The following is a 23,987-nucleotide window of genomic DNA, read 5'->3' as shown; positions in this document are numbered from 1 at the left end:
CACAGTGACCCTTCATCCTGTTTCTTAACCTTCTTTCATTATTCTTGTTGTTCAGAGAATAATACAGGCACATAAACCAGTGCCTTCTACATAGAAAAAAAAAAAAAAGAGGTCTTGCTTTGTAGCCTTTAAGAGTGTAAGGATCCACTGCAGGAAATACAAGGCCTCTGAATCCTCATGGCACAACACTTCTACTCCCATGATGCAAAGATTAAAGTTAGTTATCCTTGTAAATAGGTCCACAAATTCTGATCTAAGACCATCATGTCAACATTCAGAGAGGTCAAAATACCTCACACACCTGTGCTTTTGCCTTGCAAGTTACAGAAATTTGCATTTTTAGCTTTATGATATTTATTCACAGAGTCATTAAGGTTGGAAAATACCTTTAAGATCATCAAGTCCAACCATCAACCCAACACCACCATGCCCAGTAAACCATGTCCTGAAGCGCCACATCCACAAATTTTTTGAACACTTCCAGCGATGGTGACTCTACCACCTCCCTGGGCAACCTGTTCCAATGCTTGACCACCCTCTCAGTGAAGAAATTTTTCCTAATATCTAGACTAAACCTCCCGGGCACAACTTGAGGCCGTTTCCTCTTGTCCTATCGCTAGTTACCTGGGAGAAGAGACCAACAACCACCTGAACGCAACCCCCTTTCAGGTAGTTGTAGAGCGCGATGAGGTCTCCCCTCCCTTATTCTTAGTTCTATGGCAGGTTTATGAGTATAGTTCTTTACAAAAAGAGCTCAAGAAAGGGTAAACTAGAGAAAATATTTTAGAAGAAGCTTGAACCAATACAGAAAGCTTAGCAAGCTTGAGGAGGAAAGTAGTCCATTACCACAGTTCACACAGAATCAGGGGTTTGGCATGTAGCTACTGTACTGATGGAACACATTTGGAAGGACTCCATTTTACAGAGCTCTCGGTGAAATATGGAAAGTCTCACCTCTTGCATCCAGATAGTTTACAAATTTATATTCCCATGGCCATGCAATACTAGTAGTAAATACAAAACCAAAGAAAACAGAAAGTCTTGGGAAGGGGGGAACGGTTCCTTTTATGAGAGCCTTTTTCTCTGAACAGTGTATTTGACTTTTTTTTTTTTTTTTTTAATCAGAGTGCAAATACTGTATTGTGTTTAGTAATACTCCCACCAGCATGCCAACCAGCACAACTTTTTGACTAGGGACACAGCAAACAGAATGTCTGCCAAACTTCACTCCCTGAAGGCATTAGGGGGTCTCTTGAAAGTAACCGTGCTTTGAACTTCCCTGACTCCTGTGAGTTCTGTCTGATTAATTGATGCTTTACATAACACTAGCCACCATCACCACAGTGAAAGAAAATAAAGTAATCTACAAATGCAGAGGGCATCTCCTTCCCACATTGCCTGCTTCAAACTAACACAGCCAAATTACTCTGTTCTCGGTAACTAGTGATTGGGTTAGGACAGCCATTGCAGCTTGGTCTGCTGCAACAGCCACATCTTCTACTCCAAGTCTTCATTTTAAGAAGCAAACAAACTCAGCCCTGGCCCTAATTTTTATGGAGGCAGAGAGACTCCTAAGGCTGAATGAGACCTAGCTGCAAAGGCAACCAGCACTTTACAAGAACTCCAGAGACTAACAGCATTATTAGCGCTCCTGCAGGGAGATGGACGTGTGGAACAGTTTGTCTGCCTGCATGCTGAGCTGGGCAAGCAGCAGCCAGCTCTACTCCAAATCCTACAGATGCTTAGAGCATCCTGTAGATGCTCCCCATGGGTGCAGCCCTCGGACGACGTGCACAAATGCCAGGACATCAGTTGTGCATCAGTTTGCAACATGCTCACCTTGTGTTTACTCATTTCAGTTCAGTACTGCAAAAGCTGAAGTAACATTCAATAAAACACATTTCTTCTCCCAAGTGTGCTTCTCTGTACACTACTTATAAAAATATCTGACACCAGTGGACAACTGCCACCCACGTGCAGCACACTAGGGATCTCCATAGCTGAAAGCATGTCATGCATGAACTTGAACAAAGCACTAAGGCTTGTTTCTAGTGGCTATAATTTTTTTACACCTTCTGTAACAGACACAGAAGACTACCTAAAATATATTCATGCCAGTGGGCTACACATGCAAATTACACCTTGCTGGGCAAAGAGATTAAGCTTACAGGAACTGTGGGGTTTTTTTATACTCATACACAACCTTTATCTCACTGCATTTATCAAGATCCAGACAAATTCACCAGTGCTATTAATACACTAGCAAGGTGAATATATGCACTGTAGTAGGAGAAAAAAATCAGACACTTTGCCGATTCTCAAACTAATTACTGATGGGTGAACTCTGGCTTGAGTGAAGGTGTCAGTTATATCGGCATCAAGTCAAAGAAGAATCAGGCTTGATGCATAGAAATAAAACACACTAAAATTTAGGATAACAAATACTGCTTTTAAAAAAATATTGGCCATAGTTTTCTTAATTTAAACTCACCTATACTGTGTTGGAACAAAACAGCAGCTTGCACATCAGCAATGCTGAAAACAGCTTACAGATTTGAGTAAGAAAATTCCTACTTGGATGCCATTCTCCTCATCTTGTCCAGCTGAGCAGAGCTGGAAAGTAGCTTTGCAAATGAAATGCAAGAAAGTGAATCAATTCATCTCAGCAAATATAAAAATACAACACTATTACATTGGTCAGATTTTCCCCCATATGCAACAAGCAATACATTCTATTTTCAATCTACAGGATTTATTTCCAATCATGGAAGACAAAATTAAAAAATACAGGTCCTGATATTGCAAGCAGCTCTATGCAGACAGACCAGTGTGTCAGCATGAGTCTCCTGCCAGAGTGACAGTTAAGAAGTCTAACAGAAAGAGTAAAACCAGCTTTGACTTATTAATCTGAGCTGGGATGCCTGGGAGAAGACCATCTCAAAAGACATCCCTGTAAATTCACCTAGATTTAGATCTGCAGCAAAATAAAACACCCCCCTGCAAAAATACAGACTCTCCCCACTCCCCCAAAGAAGATGCTCCCATTTCTACACACACTGAATATGCAAACAGACATAAGAATTCACCCTTGGTCCAATTTGCTGTTGTACATCACTGAGTGCTTTCATCCTTTACAACCAGTTGTAGAAAGAAAACAGCCTCCCTTGTTTCTTATGGAAACTACTGTACACAAAAATAAATTCCTCTTGATCCCAGCAGCCAGTCAGTGTGTGATCTAAACCTCCAAAAAGCTTAACCATTCTTGCTTTGTAAGTTCAGTGAGAAACACTAAAATATCAAAATCTCTTTATTCTATCATTTAGTACTATTTAATAATATGGGACCCTCTGAGTGTTGTTATTGTACTAAAACATGGCATCAGCATTTTTCCATGTAGTGATGTCTGATCACTAAGAGCTTACCACTCATCCCCAACAGAGCAGCAAACTGGCTGCTTCATCATGACTTTCCAAGATTCAGTCTCCCCCTTACAGTCTGGCATCTGTACAAGTACAGACTGACAATTAAGATCAGAAAACATCTATTCATCAAAACTTTAGAAGTGCCGTTAGGGAGTCTCAGCAGATAGTGAAGTTATTTTGAGAAGCAAAACCCAACCCAACCCTAAACTTTATGGAAGTAAGAGGCCACAGGAGTTGGGTGAGATCTACATGCAGAGACAGCCCTGGACTTCAAAAAGCACTGCAACAGGCCACAACACACACCAGCACACAGCATTAACCTCGCATCTGTGGGAAGATGCACAGATGCACACACGCAAAACTTGCCAGGCAGGAGCTAGCTCAGCTCTGAAAATTACCAGGATACATTCAGGGAGGCTGCACCCAAGGCTAAACAGCAGCAGCTTAGAGCTACTGGTGCTTTCCTTGGACAGTCTGCACAGATGCCAAGGAATCTGCTGCTGTTATTGCTGAAGAGTCAGGTCTTCGGTAGCTAGAAAGCACAGGAAGCGATGCCATCGTGATTTAGATTGCTTCAATATTTAATCAGTAGCAACTGGCATTAAAAGTCTCATAAATAAATAGTGAGAATCCGAAAGTGTTGGATTTTAAGCTCTGTATGCAGTAGGGGGTGAGGGAAGTATTCCTACATTCTTTTTCTTCATACTGTCAACTGCTAAACTTGAGTATTCCTGGCCAGTCACACACAATGTATTTCTCCTCATCCCCCTCCACTGTACAAATGGATCAAAGATGACTTACCTGAATTATCCCACAGTTGTAATGCGGAATCTTTCTGTTCTGTATGTGCATTTTGCAACGTGACTCCAAGTTTCAATAGATTTGTCCATAATGCCCATGCCAGCTGATAAATGATTGAGTGCTTGGGGAAGAGGGAGTAGCATGAAGAGGGAGACTTACAGCTTTAGTACTGAGGTTGTATCTTGAGGCTTACATTGTCAGAAAGATCTTTCATTTTGGCAGATGAACAAAGTTAAAACACTATCTTGCCACATTTTTCAGTGGCCAAAACTAACACAGCAGATAAAGTCACAGCAATACAAAGTACCTCTGTAGTGGTAAAAGTGAATTATTCACTTCATAGTTATATCAGTAAAATGGGGTAAACCAGGCCCTAATCTGCCCTTGAGTAAAAAGCAGGGAAGTGATACAGAGAAGTCTCCAGTTGGATCTAATAGGTCCCCAGGGGAAGTCATCCGAGTCTTATCTTTAACTCAGTTGAACCATAAAATGGCATGAAAGCAGACCTGAACAGAAGATGGATTCTGTATCTAAGCTGCTTGTTATGAATTTTTGTTACAAAATTTCAATAGCAACTTTACAAAAATCAAAGGAGCTAAGAGGCAGTAAAAAATGCAACTCAGCTGGGATCAGAGAAAAACAGCTGCTAGAAATGAGATACTCTTCACTCATTCATTTCCACAGCCCAAACTTCATTAAAGATTTTTTAAAAGTTTAAGATTTCAAAAATCAAGTTCAGGTATATCATTATGAGTAGCTTTACACTGATTAAAATCCTACTAATGCTAGGAAAGAACAATAATTTTACACAACTTTCATAATCTCCTTGCATGAGTCTGGTCAAGGTCTAGAGTTCAGGGTCTTGCTTATATGTGTATCTCCTCATGTACAATTTTCCTGTTGGGGATCCAGTGGCAGGTTGCATGTTCTAATACTGTCTCAGGTGCTCTCCCAGGCAGGTTAGATCTTGGACAGATCTTGCAGGTTACGTCTTTGCAGGTTAGTTGGAGGGAGACACAGCATATCCTTGATCTAAGGGATAGAGGTGGTTTGGTTTTTTTTTTTTTTTAATGAAAGCTCAATAGTGGCTTCCCTGCCTGCTGCCCTTACATCATGCACTAAGTGATCTTCTCAAATGTGCCTAAGTGAAGCAAATTTTGCGTAAAGAATTTAAATTAAATGAAGCTGACTAGCCCAGAATTTTCAGTAACATTTCTTTAGAACTCCAAAATAAGGACTTAAGTCTAGACATTAATTTAAAAACACCCCTAATGGCATACCATTTCAAAAGAACAAAACTTTAAAGCAGTACTTGAGACACAGAATACCCTTTCCCCAATTACCCCTTTGAGGTGATACATGGTGATACTTTAACAAAGCCTACTACTTTGTTGACAAGTTACCTGTATATGGTACAAGCCACATAAAGTTTTTCACTTTTTGTTCACACTGTTAAAAAGAAAACCTATTCTATTGCGCACAAATGAGAAGCGGAAGAATAAGCTAGTACAAATTCTGTCAATAAATACACACTTTGAGAAATGGCTTCCTAGTTTATAGCAGATTTATAGTTTTTATCTCAAGTTTCCAAAGTTCATCTGAATCTCCAATACAGGGAATTTCAATGTATCAGCAAACCCGAATTTCAATGTATCAGTAAATCTTTTAAGCCATGAAGAAAACTCACTCAAAGAAGCAATGTCCCTTACCAGTGGAAGAAGTGATAAATCTGGAATAATATATAATTCATGATGACACATATCAAGACATTACAGCAAACACTGACACAAGACCTATTTATGGCATTACTTTGCAAAGTATATTCCCTACAGAACCATCTCCTCTCTTATTCTGAACCAAACACCTGCTTTGATAATGCACATCTCTTCCGAGCTGGGCAAAAAAACAAATCTAATTCAGCAACCATTTCTCATGATAGAAAACTAGTGGCTCTCAGCCAGCAACATATAAGAGTAAATGAAAATTTAAGCACAGATCAAAAAGAAATGTGACACAGGATGGCTACTTTAAAAAATTTATGACCTCAGACATCAAGCTATCCATTGTCTAAAACATGCTAATAGGAATGTTAAACTGTCCTTGGCTGGGGAACAAAGTTTTACTTTGGTTCCTTCACAACAGCTTCCTCAGTCTTCAGGGTTTAATATATACTTGGATTCACGAGCTCTGAAGAAATGAAGAGTCTTCTCAAATCTTTCTGATATGGTCCAGAGAGTTAAGGGTCTGTTGTGGTTTAGCCCCAGCCAGCCACTAAGCACCACACAGCCACTCATTCACTCCCCCCCTCCCCCAGTGGGACAGGGGAGATAAAACCAGTTTAATAGGACAGCAAGAGAGAAGGAAACAACAATGACAACAACAACAACAACAATACTGACAAAGGAATGTACAAGAACAAGTGATGCCCAATACAGCGATTGCTCACCACCTGGTGATCGATAGCCTGTCCCCAAGCAGCAATTCCTGCCCCCCGGCTAAGTCCAGTTTGTGTACTGGGCATGACGTTATATGGTATGGAATACCTCTTTGGCCAGCCTGGGTCAGCTGTCCCAGCTGTGTCCCCTCCCAGCTCCCCGTGCACCCCCAGCCTGCTCGCTGGCAGCCCAGCACGAGAAGCTGGACTGTCCTTGACTACTTCGCAACAGCTCAAAACATGAGCATATTATCAACATTTTTGCATCCCAAATCCAAAACACAGCCTCACACTAGCTTCTGTGAAGAAAACTATCCTGGCTGAAACCAGGACAGCGTCACAGACATGCCATTCAGGAGGCAATGTAAATGCCACCCCAAAATTCAGAACCTGGAAATACTCTGCAAATATTAACTAGGACTTACAACATGCTTGGGAGCAAGGCCACTACCAAACAAATTTGAGAAGTGCATTACAAGTTAGTGACTACAGGTGACATGGCTGGCATAACAATGCTTCTCATCCCTTCCACCCCACCACTAAAAAAAAAAAAAAAAAAAGGCATAAAAAGATGATTCCCCAAAGACACACTACAAACACAACAACACAACAAGCAGTCCAGAAATTCAGTGTGCCTCATTCTACATCAGACTGTCATTGTGAAGGTGAATTTTCACCCATTTTCTTCCTGAAGGCACACGTAAAACAGTTTAATTCAGAAATCTGCGTTCACTGACCATTTCTGCTCCTCATTCTCCTGGGCTGCCCTGATTACCTTTTGCAGTGAGGAATCAAAAGCTCTGTGACATCCACTGTAATCCAGTCCAGTTTCACCTTAAGTTTAGTGAAAGTCTGGTCATTTCTGGCAGGCATTTGTGAAACATCTCCTCTGACTAGTGTGGGCCACATTAATTTTTTTTTTTTATTGGGGGGGGGGGGGGGAATAATCAATGAAGCTGACAATTCTTTGTCGTCCTAATAGATCAACCTGCGGGTTTGAGGACACCTAGAGAAAAACCTCCGCATAAAGTTTTGGCCATGGTGTGGAAAAGCAAAACATAATATGCATATCACTACAGTAACAAACACTCTGCACCTTAATAGGGCAACATAATCAGACAAACCCATTCTCCTGTTTGATATTACAAAATGAAGCTACACATGAAGGGTTCTTACCAGAGAAGATGGATGTTCTGACATTCACAGACATGTACAGGTTCAAGACTCTGCTCCATCAAGACATCAGGTCACTAAGGCCAAGGCACTGCTCAGACCATGCACTGAAGGTTTCTCACTCAACCTTCCACCTGGGACCACCAGATCTTGGCTCCCCAGTTTATTACTTGCCTGCAGACAATCTAGGGCTGGCAGTTTCAATCACCAACACCTTTCCTGCATTTAAATTCAGTATTAATTGGCATACCTAAACCAGACACAGCTATTAGGTGATCCAAACATGGCCCTTAACCAGCCAACTGATTTCTGTTTCCATCTTTATAATGGCCTCACAGACAAATGGTAAAAACAGTCCATTGTAAGTGTGCATCATTTAGATTCTGTGATAATAGAGGTTGTATAATAAAGCTAAGATAAGAAGAGGTGAAGACATATGACAGCAATGAAACTGTCTACCTCATTCAGAAACAGAAAAATCTCTCAGTTAAGTACATCAGATAACTCTCACTAAAACAAAAACACTTTCTGGTGCAATTTTAACAGTAGATTAAAACTTATCCACTTCCATTCCCAGGTGTTCACAGTTTTAAACTGGCACAAAACAACCTGTATCAGCATAACCCACTCTACTTCTTTCAATGAACCATGAATAAAAGGGAACCTTAACCTGTAAGACCAAAAGTCAGGCCAGTAAAACTTGTGTAAACCAGCTCATAACCAACCTTAGAGGGGAAGGAGAGGAACCTGCCCACATCTCCAGCTAGTCTTAATGTGTCCCTGGAGAAATTCACCTTACCATCATCTTCCTTAGGCATCTGAACAGTAAAAGAAAAAGTTGCTCCTGAATAAAACGTATTCTGTATTTGAGCTGCTTTATATCATATTAGGAATTTTAAATATGAAGCTATGCATCAGCATATTACAGAATAAAGGAGTTAGAAAATGAGGAAGAAATATTCATCTGGCATCTATAGGAACAGAGGATCAAGTGACAGATGGAAAGGGGAAACCAACTCCAAACACTAGATAACCTTGCCTGTCACTTGCCTCAGAAGCACAACCTGCAATTAGAGGGTTCTGAACAGAAAAAAAGAAAAAAAAAAAAAAAATCAACAAACAAACCCCCACAAAAACAAAAAAATCCCACGCTACCAAACACAGTTGCATTGGCAGCAACACTTTAAAGGCAAGGACAACATCTAATTTTAGTGATTCTGTTCCTCAGATGCATTATTCTATTCCTTCACCCTCTTTTTTTACAGAATAAACATAGTCCAGAGAATCACCCCATAAATTACTCTTGTTTTGAGAGGAAAAAAATAGCAACTATTCTCTTGACTTCCAGCAATAGAGGACTGACCTCTTATATATGTGGATGTGTCTAGTTTATTCAGTGTGCATCCATGGATTGAATAATATAAACCAGTTAAATATCATAAAGAATGATTACTTAATGTCTGGTTTTTAAACAACAGTCTCTTTTTAAAGTTATGACAACAAATGACCTTTCCAGGATCTCCAAGGAAAACTAAGAAGTGCTGGAAAAGAAATTTCTCTGAAAGCTCTCATCACTATCTTTATGACTGAAAGATCATCCTTTCATCGAAGTGTCAGGTAGGAATGGCTTGACAATGGGACACATGAAGTGCTGTCCACCAGTATTTTTGAAAATACAGATAGGTTTCATAAGACAATAACATTACTGAGTTTCAAACTGGATGTTTTAAGGACTTTGCCAAGAGAGAGCATTCCCCGATTCTTTTCTACCTCAAAAAAAAACCCCAAAAAACCCCAAAAAACCCCACACCAACACATAAAAACATCAGAATAACTCGTTTAAAATGAAAGAACATCACCACTGAAATCACTATGACAGATTTGAAACATAATGCTCTAAACTAGCTTAATTTTCAGCAAACATTATGTCATCTATGTAGCATCTGCACATTTCTTACACCATCATAAAAATGATAAAAGGCCCACAATGGAGGTATTCAAACAAGCAGTAACAAGAGATCACCTTCACTAAAGGCTAGGAAAGACGCGCTTTTTTTTTTTTTTTTGAGTTATTTACATGCAAGGGAATTAATTAAGACCTAATCTGATATGAAACAGTTTTGAGGTAAGTACTACACTAAACAGTGCAAAGACATTCAGGCCATTTTCCTATAGCTTCACTAACATGGGATGCTTCTCTTTCTTATTGACTTGCTTGTCCCTCTGATATAATAGAGCTGCACTAATTCACACTAACAACTGGGAGACTGATCGCAAATTACCAGACCTTGCAAATTAGCAAATAAGCAAACAAACACTGTTAAAAAGCCCAGTCAAGGGTATCGCAGCACATCATTTACCTTGTTCATTTATTTTTCAAAAGTGTGATTTCATCTCCTGACACCACAGCATGCCAGTGAGAGTGGCAGGAAGAACAAGCACAAAAGCCCCCATCATCAATGTCTCTTTACTGGGTTTTGCAACCTTTTCCACCCAGCCTGTTTGAAGACCTAATGTTGAGGTCCCAGGGACATTCAGGAGAATAATATCATGACGCACTACTGTGCACTAGAACGCGTACATAGGTGGTACAGCCACACTGAACATCCACAGACGAGTAAGGTGCCTTCCAGTCCACAAGCAGACATCAGGCATCCTGTTCAACTAACAGCAATCAGCATTTGCCACCAGCAATTAATTATTAATTAATTAGCAGAAGTCACCACGAAGTTTAGACTAAACCATGTCAGTACAACTTATCTGTTGATTAATTCTGATGGTGACTAAGTCTATGAAAAGACTGAAAGGCCATTTGCAGATAATCTGCAGCAGGATGAATGGGGTAGATCCACAGTATCAATAGCTAGCTGCAGCTCTCCTGTTCTAACGGCAGTGTAACTGTGAAGGTAACGACGAACGCTCTTCTGCATGCAGTTATTTAAACTGCAGAGAACTGGGGCCATACAAACAAGGGGGTTTGAGAGACCTATGAAGTTTGCAGTTTTTCAAGGCTGGAGACATTTTCACAGTATGCATGTTGCATCAAGGATTTAATCTGTACATTTTATTCAGGTAGTTTTGTTCTTATTTCTCCCAGCTCTCTGATGTATTTTTTTAACAGTAAGAAGCTATGACATGATACAATTTCTTGGTTGGTGTGTTTGTTCGCAAGATGGCTTGTACTGCTCAGCATTGACTGCTGGCGGTGGGCTAAAAAACGTAGCTGCATTAAGGGACTGCCATACCACCTCAGGACAAATGGAAAATCTTTCACCAGCTCTCCTGCAGATGGGATAAAGGAAGAAAGAGTGAGTTTTCTTCTTTTTTGGCAAACTTAAAGGCTACAATAGCCCTTTTAGACACATGTATTCTACACCTGGACACTGGAAACCAAGCTCGTATAGATCAGCCCAGCAAGCAGCAAAAAGGTGCTTTGTGTTGAGGACTTCTGAATTGCAAGTTGGCTCTTTAGAGGCACTGCCCTCAACTTGTGTTAGAGCCCAGGGCTCAGACTCTCCCCTGCCCTGCCTTTTGTAGCTAATTTGTTCCACAGCAGATTACTGTTCTGCACACATTGTCTTTGTGAAAGGGCCACATACACCTTTCTGCTTTTCTCCACTTCCAGCATAGAGCACCTCACTTGAAGAATCCTACCATGTACACTTTTCCGTTATACCTTTCTGTTTAGGAGCCTAGACCAAGACCCTGGCTGGTTTACAATATCTTAGCCCCTCCTAGGCAGGAGAGGAGCTTTCTCATCTGTGTTCCAGCCACAGGAAAGGGAACAAAAATAACTGAAGCCAAACTTTACTCCACTCTTTGCTGACACCGTCAGTGGGTTTTTTATTTGGGGTTTTTTTTGCCTCATTGTAATCTCAACTTGCATTTTTTCCTCTTTTGCCCTTCCCAGTGTAAAAGAACAAGTTTTATCCGAGAGCTTTCACAACACCCATGCAATCAGCCTTGCCTGCCCTCTATGGTCCCTACTAAAACAGGCAACTCTTTCCTTTCAGTCAACTTCCTATTGTTTGACTCAATTTGTTAACCTCGAGAGAGCCACCAAGAGGACTTGCAAGCCTCAGATCTCCTGGTCCTTCTTGACTTATGCTGTAATCCTCTACTAGTCTACTGCATAGATGCTAAATGTGCTTTAACATCTATTTTTGGAAAACAAATTCCTGTAAGTGTTTCCTTTGTGTCTGTCTTGTCCTCCTCCTTAGATACTCTTGGAGTATGTAGCATTAAGATTCAAATTAAAGCATTTTAATACTGATCTTCACTACCTCCACCAAAAAATAGCACCTGTAACCTGCCACAAAGCAAATAAACCTGGAATTTGTAGGACCTGGACTGAGGTCCACAAAACAGTATTAGGCATTGCCTCAAGGGAATGAAATGGGGCATAGAGGTTAATCTCTCCATCAACTCGATCCAATGAACCACTCTAAAATTCCCTCATTTCCAAACTGATAGTACAGCTAGGATACAACAGGCTGATACAGCACTAGATCTCCCAAGCAAAATTGCAACACAGGAAGGTTTTCTTTATTTTCTCCTTTGGGTCTTAGTCTAAAGAAACGTTTCTGCTGGATCAGAGTGGGCTGTTTGTAGCTAGAAAAGCTCTTCCCTAATCTCATTATGCATGAATTTTGATCACTATTCCCCCACTCTGAAGTAACTTACAACAAAGCAAAATTGGACAAATGCCAAGAAGTATAAAATATTAGTGTTACTTTGGATGAAAAGCTCTCCCAGTTCTGTCAAACTCAGAACTTCTCTATCCTTCCTGAGAGATGCTGGAGCAGATCCTCACTGTTTATGTATTTATAGATTTTTATTATTTGTTTAAGATGAAAATAAAATTGTCCTGAATAAGCTTTAAAATTCAGTCGTCTTTGTCAGGACTTGCGAAATAGCTGTAAAAAAAAAAAAGCTAAGAGAAAATCTTGTACATTCTAAGATTTTTTTAGGGGCCTTTGTGCCCAAAGTCATCTGCCTTCAAAGCCATTCAAAGTCATTCAAATGTGAAATCCCTCCTCCCTCAGTATCTGGTGGCATATACTTCAAACAAAGCTTCCACATGTTCCCTATGACATCTCTTTTACAAACACGTTGCTACGCAGTTGTCACTAAAGCTCTGCACATTTTCAAAACAAAGCAGCCCTATGTGATTCTGTCAAAGACAGTTTCTTGCTATGATATTCCAGCAGTTGTTTCCTGAAGGTTGAAAATATTTCTGTCTCCTGTCTCGTTATTTTGTCCTGCAATTCACCGTATTTTCACATCACCAGCAATACCACAAGGTACCAAAGCTGAACCCAGCTTTCAGGATGGAAACATTCTCTTGGTTATATGTTGGTCCCCTCAAAAAGAAAGCCAAGAGACATCCCCTTTTCCTGCACCTCTTCTGTGACATCCAGTCACATCACAGGGGCCCACATGAGGACCTGGCAGGAGGAGATCCCTAATCCACATGTCACTTCATTCTCTGCAACTTCAGGTAAACGTGAAATGTTTTTGATGTTCCTTGAACTTTTAAACCTGCAAGCTTCTGGGCTTTCTTATTCCTCAGAAGCCCACCACATGTCAGCAGATGACCAGTGTTTTCTTCTTAAAATGCACCAATGGACTCTATCTGGGAGCAAGGACTTTAGTAAAGAAATAGTATTGAGCTACACTTCCTACTTCCCCACAGCCCTCTGAACTACCGCTGTGTTTTCGTGCGGCTGTAAGGGGAAAAGAGAACCTCTGGGAACTATGATAATATAAATTAAAATCATTATCTATTTACTATTCACAACATTTACCAATGTATATATTTTACGTAAAATCCAAATACGGATTCCATTTTATAAAAGGGAATTTAAATTACAAGCAGCTACTTAAGAACTTTGTGATCAGTAGGTAAAACAGCAGAGACCTACATTTCTGGAGAAAGTGTTAAAATTAGCACTGTTTATAATTCCAATTTAATTGGGCCAGATCCTTGTCTGGCATAACCTAATACAGCTGTACTGACTTAAATTAGTCTGTGGAAATGGGCATAACTTCAGTTATTCCAATGCCAGAAGGGGTCCATTATGTGAGTTTAAATCAGTTCTTTTATGACACACGCTGGAGAAGGATACCTATTAATTCCTTCATCAAGCCCAAAAAAACATTCTTCTTATACTATCCTAGAGTCTGGCTCACATGTAAGGGGTACTAAAATCTGGTAAAACAAAAAAGGCTGATGCACTTTCCCTGTTTACACAGTGCGCTGCTCACAGTGTTGAACACTCATATCAACAGAAGGCAAAAGAGGCAGTGAGGCCTCCCAGCCTAATCCTCCCGTTTCTCTCATAGCACTCCCGCGATTGTCACACGCCTTCTGCCGCCGGTCCTGAAGAGAAAAAACAGCAGCCTGCCACAAAAGGAGCCCTGACCGAACAAACCATCACTTCATTTCACCCCGCAAGCTGCCCAGCAGCACTGTAGCTGTTGTGCAATTGTCTAGATTGCTTCTGAGGGGACGTCTGTAATAGGTATTCTTGTTTAGCTGTTTCTGCAAAAATCCCAGGCTTTGTTCCACGGTTGGACTTGCCTTGAGAGCTGGCTGTTGATATTCCCTTGGAAAAAGCTGTGCTGCAAAGGGAAGCTCAGGATGCACAGCATCTTCCCGGCCCTCCAGCCAAGGCAGGACAATTGGGGTGTGGAAGGCACAATTTTGTTCAGCTCATACAGTAAATTGAGTCAGGTTTAAGAAGTGGGGTAGTCATTTTTGGAGCAGATGCTAGGATGATAGTGTAGGTCCTGCCTCTATGTTTAAGTCTGACCTATGGATCTATCTTTGCAGCAGCATATTCATCCAACATGATAACAATACTGAAGTCAACCAGGGAAAGTTTTTTTAAACATATATTGGATTCCTGATATCCTTGAGGAAATTATTTTGACCTTATACTGCTGAAAGTTCTCCCACAGATATACTGCCAGAGCTCCTTTGTGGCATATAAGTTTATTTAAAAAAAATGCCTGTTGCAGATTCTCTGATCAGAACCTAGCAATGCAAGTCAGAAGCTTCTGTTCAGCTGATTCAGTGATAGCTCTCTTCAGTAGGGAGAAATTACTTTTGTGTAAGAAGCAATACCCAGCTTGTTTCAAACCTCAGCCTCTGGCAAATCTGTCATAGCAGGAGACATTCCCTGTTTCTTTGACAGATTGGCCTGCGGCTGAAAGTTAATCTAACATGTCAGAAAAAGTACACAGTAGGTAAAGAAAAAAGCCGAAGCTAACCCTCTCAGCATTTTACATCGGAGCATATTTGAAAGAAACGTTTACTTATAGACAGTAAAAATATTGCTCTAAGTCTTCAAATTAAAAGAAAAAGAAGGCATAAAGATATGCTAGCAATAAAAAATAAGCTTAAAAAATGAACAGACTGGAATCTGTAACCTGCACCAGGGATAAAAGAATACTACCATCAGCTAAGATCCAAGATTGCTCATTTCTGCTATTACACATCAACTTTCTTTCTCCTTATCACTCGGTGCCAAATGAATAACTGGTTTCAACTATCATGATGCATAAAAGCATAAATTTTGGCTACAACAACAATTCAGTAAAAAAAAAAAAAATCACGCTTGCCAATGCTATCACTATGTAGTTTTGTTGTTGTCACTCTTCTATGTATCACTCCACTCAGCAGCACAAATTTGCATCAGTTTCTCTATTCTTCCTTGCTGATAAGGTTCCTGAAGTTATATAAAAAGCATCATTCTTAGAAATGCACAAACATGTAAACACACTGAAGGTTTTGCTTTAAGCTGTATCCCAGGTCTTAGGCAAAGGATTGCTGTTGGCTAGCACTAGTCTTAGAAAACCAAAGTGAGCCAAAACTACATTCTCTGTGGGAAATCTAGTTTTACCAAAAGTCTAAAGATTTTGCAAGAATAGTTTAATGACTGAACTGCCTTGACAAGCAAGATTTTTTTTATTTTGTTCCAGTGATTTGATTTTCAGTTGTACCAAAACTGTAAGATTTTATTTATGATTTTACATTAGCAAAATGAAAATACTGGATGTCTCAAAGATTACTTTCCATTCAATGAAAAACGTTAGAACTGGGGAGAGAGGAAGGGTCTAATATAGAATGAAAACACATTTAGCAGTGTGAGATTTTCCTAGGGGGTTGTATTTCCAGGCAGACACATCTAGACCATTAAACCAGGAAGAAATAGCGCATGCTTATTGTTATTCTAAATGTGAAAGGAAAATTTCATAAAAACTTCTCATGTAGCCAACTTTCTTAGGCAAAGTAACACTCCTGATTCATCTGTAAAGTATTTATATTAAATGGCAAAAATTGTGAGAAAGGAGTGCAATAATCTTTACTCTATCATTTTATAAGCTGAAAAGAATACCAAGAATAACGTAAGTCACCAACCAGTCTAAAAGTTGTGTTAAGGCTCTAAATGCCCTTCCCCATTGTCACTTGAAGAATCATTTTCCACTTTTCAGGTCTTTAACTTGCTATTCCAATACCCTGACAGTTTTTCTCCTAATCCATTAATGCCAAAATAAAGGCAATTGTTAAAGCAAAGTGTGTTTTGTACCAGACGTCATTTGACGTAGTTCAGTTATTTTTCATTCCCCTGTGCGCAGCAGTGGAAGGTGCAATGGAAGGTCAGCCTGTCTCTACAGCTCCAGTCCCTGCTGGACACTCCTGCACCCGCACAGCTATGGACAAAGCACAGTTCACTTGCAATTTTTGTTCCCAGCACAAAACATTACACTGAAACAACAGAAGCAGCAGACCTGGGCTGTATCTGGAAGGAGGCAGCAGAGCCAAGTCAGGATGTGAAGTAGCTGAGAAGGTGAAAGGCAGCAGGAAGTACAGGAAACATCTAGAAGGAAAGGCACCACCTTAAACCCCTTTACTGCTTTTTCCACCCATGTACCTTCTGGCTTGGTGGCACTCCAAGTCCTTCTTGACCTCATGTGACAGAGTGCCTGCCTGCCCCACCGCCTGTCCCTGCTCCTTAGTCCTAGGTGAAAGAAAAACTGGAAAATGAAGAAAGTGAGTGAGTCTCAAGCAAGAGCGACAGCAGAGTACTTTTGTCTCAGGCAAGCCTGGGAGGCCACTCCAGACCCCACAGAGACAGGAAATCAGGCCTAGCTGAATGAGGAGCACCACTCAGGACAAGCATGGAACATCCCTTTTCTGCAGGGCACCTTCTCTCCCAGCCAGTCCTATCAACCACCGCACCCTCTGCCTTGCTGCCTTCTTGTACTGGCTCTGCAACAGTGGCTCAGTTGGGCACCTCGCACCGTGTTTACACATCTCAAGTAAGGATGACAGTGGGGGCAAGAAGAAAGGAAGAAAGCTAAAAATGTTTGAGAACCAGAGTCTTACTGGTTTCTACAATGACTAAACAAATCCTGAATTAAATGTTTTCTAAATTCTACTTAAGCACATCTTTTGTATCTTTGACAATGACTTCATGAATGGCTGAAAGCACCTTGAAAATATAAAACACTAAGCATTGTTCTTTTTGTAGTGTATGTTTTGAAAAATTGACCAGGCTCATGTTGATCTAATAAACGTCAGCTTTCCAGACTGATACCCATTATGAAGCTACCTTGGCCTTTCAAGAGTCTTTTTTTTAATCCCTCGGAGACTATATATGTGCAATTGCATGTAAACTGTCAGCCTCAGGAAGGAGGAGATTCCACAACATGTTTTGCTGCTAGCAAGATGCTTCTCCTAATGAATGCACTAATCTTCACCCTTCCCATTATGATTTTTCAGTGGAGTACTTTTGGCAGCAGGCACAAAGAATCACATCTGCTTTTGTGTGTATTTTGTTCCCCCAAATTCTGGGGAGAAGCTACAACATATGAATTAAAAAAGGAAGATTTCTTCTTCAGATAAAAAGAGAGAAATAAAGGAGAAATATGAGTATTAACAGTTACCCATCAATGTAGCTCCCATAATAGTAATGGAATGAGTTCCACCTGCATACCAGGTGAAACAACTTTCACAAGCTAAGTCCAAGCTTCAAGAGACAAAATTTCACAGACTTTAATAGTACAGAAAGTCAACTTCAGCTCCTCTTTTAGATGTGTTCTCCTGTGGCGCAGTTGTAGCAGTGCATTGACAGATTATTTGAATGAGCCTACATCATAGAGATCAGGGATTTCTCAAACTTCATTTCATATGATTGCTCAAAATAATCACCAAATACTTCATTCATTCTCCAAGCATGACAGTCAGTAATTTTGACAGAGTCATCAGCAAGCAACAGGATCATATTATCAGCTAATAGTCACTGCCAAACTTCAGCATCACACCAGTGAAAACACAGGTGTTCATACAGAGAGGACCAGACACTTCACACTAGGCTGAAGCCTTTGCTGACCTGCACATGTATTCCTCACTGCAGTATACTGCAATAATCTAGGTGGAAGCCACTGCAGGGCCAAGCATGAAAGCTGTGTGAAGAACAGAAGTTTGGTTTCATGAAAGGTTTTGAGCTTTCAAACATTTGGCTTTCTGTCAAATCTGAATGGAAATTTATGAAAGTTTCCCGTAAAATTATTACAACTCAATCTAAATGTCTGTTTTTCACTTCAGTTATGTGCTGTACATGCACAAAAAAAAGCTTTAAAATGAAAAGCTGCTTCCAATTTAGAAGAGAAAACAAAAAACAAACACAACTAAGAGAAAAAAACCCAAAGAAAATAACCTTTCAATTCCCAAAAGGTAAAATGCAAATGACATCACCAGAATTTTTTCTATTTTTCTTACAAAACAATGTCCCTAATCAGCCTAATTTGGCAAGACATTTTGGTTCATATGAAGCACTTACCCCAGGAAAAACATGTTTCTGTCAGTTTTGGACTAGCTTTGGCAGGCCTACTACTCCCCAGAAAGAAGGGGCCAATACACTACTGTAATGAACACTGTGGCTGTTGGTTACTGGAGAGAAGAAACCATGCAAGCTACAAAACCCAAATGAGAAAAAAAAACGCCAAAAACCGAGACCCTTCATCTAAAAGTTCAGTCCAGACATGAACGCTGGCTGTACAGCCCTCCTGCTCCACAGGGAGCTTCCAACCACCGAATCAGAGGAAAGGAGAAGTTGTTGGCCGGGGAGCTACGTAATATTCATGAATGCTGAAATACAAGGGTGTCTCTTAAATGAATAACCACTGGGTATAACCTCAAAACCTGGCATTTTTAAGCCCTAATCTTCTTCTTTGCAATGGACTTACAGCCTCTGGCACTTTATGAACAAGCTGTTATCATTTTACACATCAGATGTACAATAGGCACAATCTAGTTACTATGTCCCATTTCCCCATGTGAGGCAAAGGGTCTAAAACAAACTTCACAAAGGTCCTTGTCCTTTCACTCCAAAATACCAGGCTTTATAGAAACTGCTGCCAGCTACAAAAACAAGTCAGATTGGCATCAACAGAAATTAAAAAATATTTCCCCTTAGGATACTGTTCCCAAACACTCCCAGCAAAAACCTTTTTCTTCTGAAGGCTTCCTCTCCAGATGAAACAAGTCCAGAGCTTTGTTGCCTGTGGGCTGGCATTTACAGCAAGAGCAGAGAAGCTCATATGAGGAGTCCTTTGATTCCAGAAGAACAGTTGCAGTGCTGTCAGCACAGCACATATGACTTCACATGTGTCTGAGTAAGAAGGGAGCAACAGATGCGAAGGGGAGATCACTGCAATAGGGAAAGAATCCTGTTTCTAGTCCAAATGCACAGAAGGTGTCACAGTGCAACTTGCCCTCTGTCCCAATACTGCTTGATTTTGGTTTCTAACATCACAGGCTAAATCAATTTACCCCTTCTGGACCAGAGCTAGAAGAAAACCTTAAGTAAAATGTCTTTGTCATAAAGGATATTACTCCCCTGCAGTGCCAGATGGGTCTGCAGACATGCAATTTATCCGATATCAGGAGGTGACTATTGGGTTAGCAAAACCATTTTCTCACTACTCTCTTAAGCCTTTTTTGCTTTTTCTATCCCAGACTAGGAGTCACAATTTTGGGCTTTTCCCATACTGCAAGAATTAAAATCCTTAGCAAGTATCACGGATTGGTTTGGTTTGGAAAGGACCTTAAAGATCATCAAATAGTTTGGGTTGGAAGGGACCTTTCAAGGTCATCTAGTCCAAGCCCCATGCAATGAGCAGGGACATCTTCAACTAGATCAAGTTGCTCAGAGCCCCACCCAGCCTGACCTTCAATGTTTCCAGGGATGGAGCATCCACAAGTTCTCTGGGCAACCTGCACCAGTGCTTCACCACCCTCATTGTGAAAAAAATTCTTCCTTATATCTAATCTAAATTTACCTTTTTTCAGTTTAAAACCATTACCCCTTGTCCTATTTCAACAGGCCCTGCTAAGAAGCCTGTCCCCATCTTTCTTGTAGGCGCCCTTTAGGTACTGGAAGGCTGCAAGAAGGTCTCCCTGGAGCCTTCTCTTCTCCAGGCTGAACAACCCCAACTCTGTCAGCCTGTCCTCACAGGAGAGGTGCTCCAGCCCTCTGATAGTATTCATGGCCCTGCTCTGGACCCGCTCCAACGTCCTTCTTATGTTGGAGGTACCAGAGCTGGACACAGTACTCCAGGTGGGGTCTCACCAGAATAGAGGGGCAGAATCCCCTCCCTCAACCTGCTGGCCACACTGCTTTTGATACAGCACAGGAAGGTAGGAATAACATGTGCTGAAGAATATTAACCTGAATTAGCTTTCAAAATTGAATCATTAAACAAAGCCCCTCTGCAAAAACTTTAAATCAAAAATAAAATATTAGCATACTTGGAAAGGGAACTCAATCAAATTATAACCACTTTAATTCTGAATAAGTAATTAACTAGATTTGCAGGAGCTGAACTGACCATAACTAGCAGTAGGCAAGCTGGTGAGAGGGCATCCAGGGGAAGTGGGGGTGGCTTATCCACACACAGGGAGGGATACTTTGTTTAGGACACAGTATGGATCCACATGCAAGGGGCCTGCATCACTCCGAACCTGTCAGCTTTAGGATCACAGCCATATGTCTCTAGAGAGAACAGAGCAAATGCCAACTGCAAACTGTCCCCCAAGACTCCGGTAGCCAGTGGCTTGGGCTGAAACAGGGAGTAGGCATCATTTCATCCAGGTATGGGAAAAAACAATATTAAAAAAAAATAGATGTGTTAAGCCAGCCAACATAACAGATTTCTGACCAAATCTTCAAGACCACAAGCTGGCTGTAGCCTCCACTTCAGGTGATTTAGAAAGAAAGAGGGAATTTGCAGAACTTCATGACAGTTAGGAACAAGTAATTTAAGATGAGATCTCTGATTAAGTGTGGTTGGACTTGATGATCTTAAAGGTCCTTTCCAACCTAGTGATTCTGTGATTCTGTGACCTCTTCCTTAGCCACACAATTCCCTCTCTATTGATACAGTAATCACAAAAAAAATTTCCATTGCTGGAGTTTGTTTTGTCTAAATCAAGGGTTTATTATCTTCCAAAATTTGCAGAAGACAGAACACCCATACATGGGACAGTATGAAGTCTCAGCAATATCAAAGAACCTGTGCTCTCATCTGAACACAGGAAGAAACTGCACTGAATACTTGACGATACCAAGAACTGGAGAGAAAAAGAGGGAAGAGGCTTTCCTTGGACTCCCCCTACTGCAACAGGAATACATCTTCTACACTGCTCCTACTCTAGCTCATCTTTCTGGCTCCTGAGAGCCAAGTAGCTTAACACCTTTCCCGAGCAGAAAGGTAACAGTCTTTGTTGCCTAGAGAGCTAGAAAATTAAGGGGATAAAGCAAAACTATTCTTTGTTTTGAAAACTGACACACCTAGAGAAACACCAGCAGAGATACCGTGGGAAGACACCGCTGGGTCAGGCTTAGATTCTGCCCACACCTGGAAGGTGTTTCTGCATGTCTAAGGAGCACATGTGTTGCAGTTAGAGAAAACACACATCCTGTGCAGGTAAATAGCACTTATCTGAATAAATTTTCTGCTCCTTATTGTCAGACAAAAATGCACTTACCCCATTACCCCAGTTATATTTTCACTGTTTTCCTGCAATTTTGGAAGAGCAGTAAAGATTTGGTGCACATCCTGTCTAAGACCCATTGCTTGCAAGTAGTCAGAAGAACATCAGAAGTCTCTTGACTAACCCAGACTAGTTTTGCCCAGCCATTACATGACACTAATTAAAGGTAGGGCCACATGCTTCAGCCTTCCCTCCCTCATCACAAACAGACTGCTCACACACAATAACATGATAAGGGGGAAGGACAGCAGAAAGGAGACAGCTAGGAGCAGGCTACCCCAGCTAAAGAACCACTTCTGCCTACAGACCTCTTCCAAAATATCCTGGGAAGCTGGCCAGATTAATTACCCTGGTAGACCACACACAGCCCATAGGTAGGCAGTCTTTACCTTGAAAAACTGACTTACGAAACTCTCTCTCTTGAAAGCATTGTCAAAGGTTCCAGGCTTGAAAAATAATGTTGCACAGACTTACCTTCATTCAGCTGCTATGTTTTGAGTTGTACTAGTTTAGGATGCAGCCTATTGCACTGTGGGGGAGTACAGAGCTGTAGGAGGAGAATTACAAAACTCACCAGATTCTAGCCTGCTGGCTGGCTGACTTCCAGAATATGGAGTCTGTTTTAATCACAGACACATGTATGCGTTTCCCATCATACTTTGAATTTCCGTGCCAGGTCCACTTTCATGAATGAGTAAGGTATTGAAACCAGCAGGAATCCTGCTTTCACGAAGTCCAGAAATGGCGGAATTCTTGTGAATCTCAAATCCTGCCAGGTAAGAGAAGCCAAGGGACCACACAACACACACTGGATGGGGGCCGAGATTGCTGTTAACAAACTCCTGGGGACACAGGATTTTGTCAGTCACATACTTCAGTGTTCGTTTCTGGAAGCATCCTCTGAGTATCATGCAGAAAGGACTATAATTTGACTGCAATGCAAAGTTGTGCTTTCTTTGAGTACCCCAAGTGCTAAATGACCTTGCAAGTAATCGAAGCAGCACAGCTGTACTATGGTGCCTCCCAAGTGCCTTACTATGGTAGCGATCCTGTTTCTCTACAACCACACAGCCTATGGGCACCATTTGATTTGGTATGGGCTGGACCTTGCTGTTCCAACGCTTTGTCCTTACACTACAGTTCACAGAACATCACATACACTCCCGTGTGAAATACATGGATGTGGATTAGTTTGATCTAAAAGTAAATCGTTCTAAGGTGCTGGACTATGAAACAGAGTGGCTGCATTCCCTTACCCCAGCTCTGCTGCAGGAAGGAAACCTCTAGCAGAGGGACAGTAGCAAATCACTGCAGGGCAAATGACATCTAAATTGCTGCAGCTGTTTGTTGCAGCACACAGAAGCCACAGCAGTCAGCTTTGTGTCAGTGAAGAGCAACAGGTTTGATGACTCAGTAGTGGGAACTTCAGGCCTCAGAGGAAGACTGAATCCAGCCACCCTGAGAAAGAGAAATATTAAACAAAAATCAGGGAAATTTAGGGTCCAAGAAGCAGTATGGAGGAGAGGAGGAGATTTAGTCCAAGGCAGTAACCTGCAAGTCTGCCATTGTTAAAAGGACTTAAACATCTTCCAAGGTTGCAGTCTTAGACACGGAAGAGGAATGCTTCTGGGGACATATTGACCACTTTGCATCTTTTTCTGCACCTTTCAGGAATGCTTTCCTCTTCTGTACATGAATTAATTTTCACAAAGTACTTGACAGTCTAGCATAAGCTTGATATTCTTAGTGTTCTTCTTGCTAATTACGTAGCACCTAAGCAATTGATTGTACACTAGTCAAATAAATCCAGAAAGAAGTTATCTTAGTAAGAAATGGTTTGCAGCAAACCAATGAGTAAAACCTTAAATCAATGTTTGTAATACTTTTCTCGCTGCTGGTGTAGTTGCAGGCTACTTAATTAAGACTATCTTGTTAAATGTTGAGCAAAATCCTCTGCCAAAAAGGAGTCTTGAAGGTGGGTGGAAGAAAGAATATGATACATGAGAAAGGCAGTAGTGGTCTTTTGGCTACCTGCCATAAGAGGGTAGCAGGTGGTTCAGTGGAAGAAACACAAACTTCCCAGAAAAAGGAA

The sequence above is a fragment of the Phaethon aethereus genome, assembly GCF_964289735.1.
Source record: "Phaethon aethereus genome assembly, chromosome: 12".
NCBI lineage: Eukaryota > Metazoa > Chordata > Aves > Phaethontiformes > Phaethontidae > Phaethon > Phaethon aethereus.
This window is presented reverse-complemented; position numbering follows the sequence as displayed.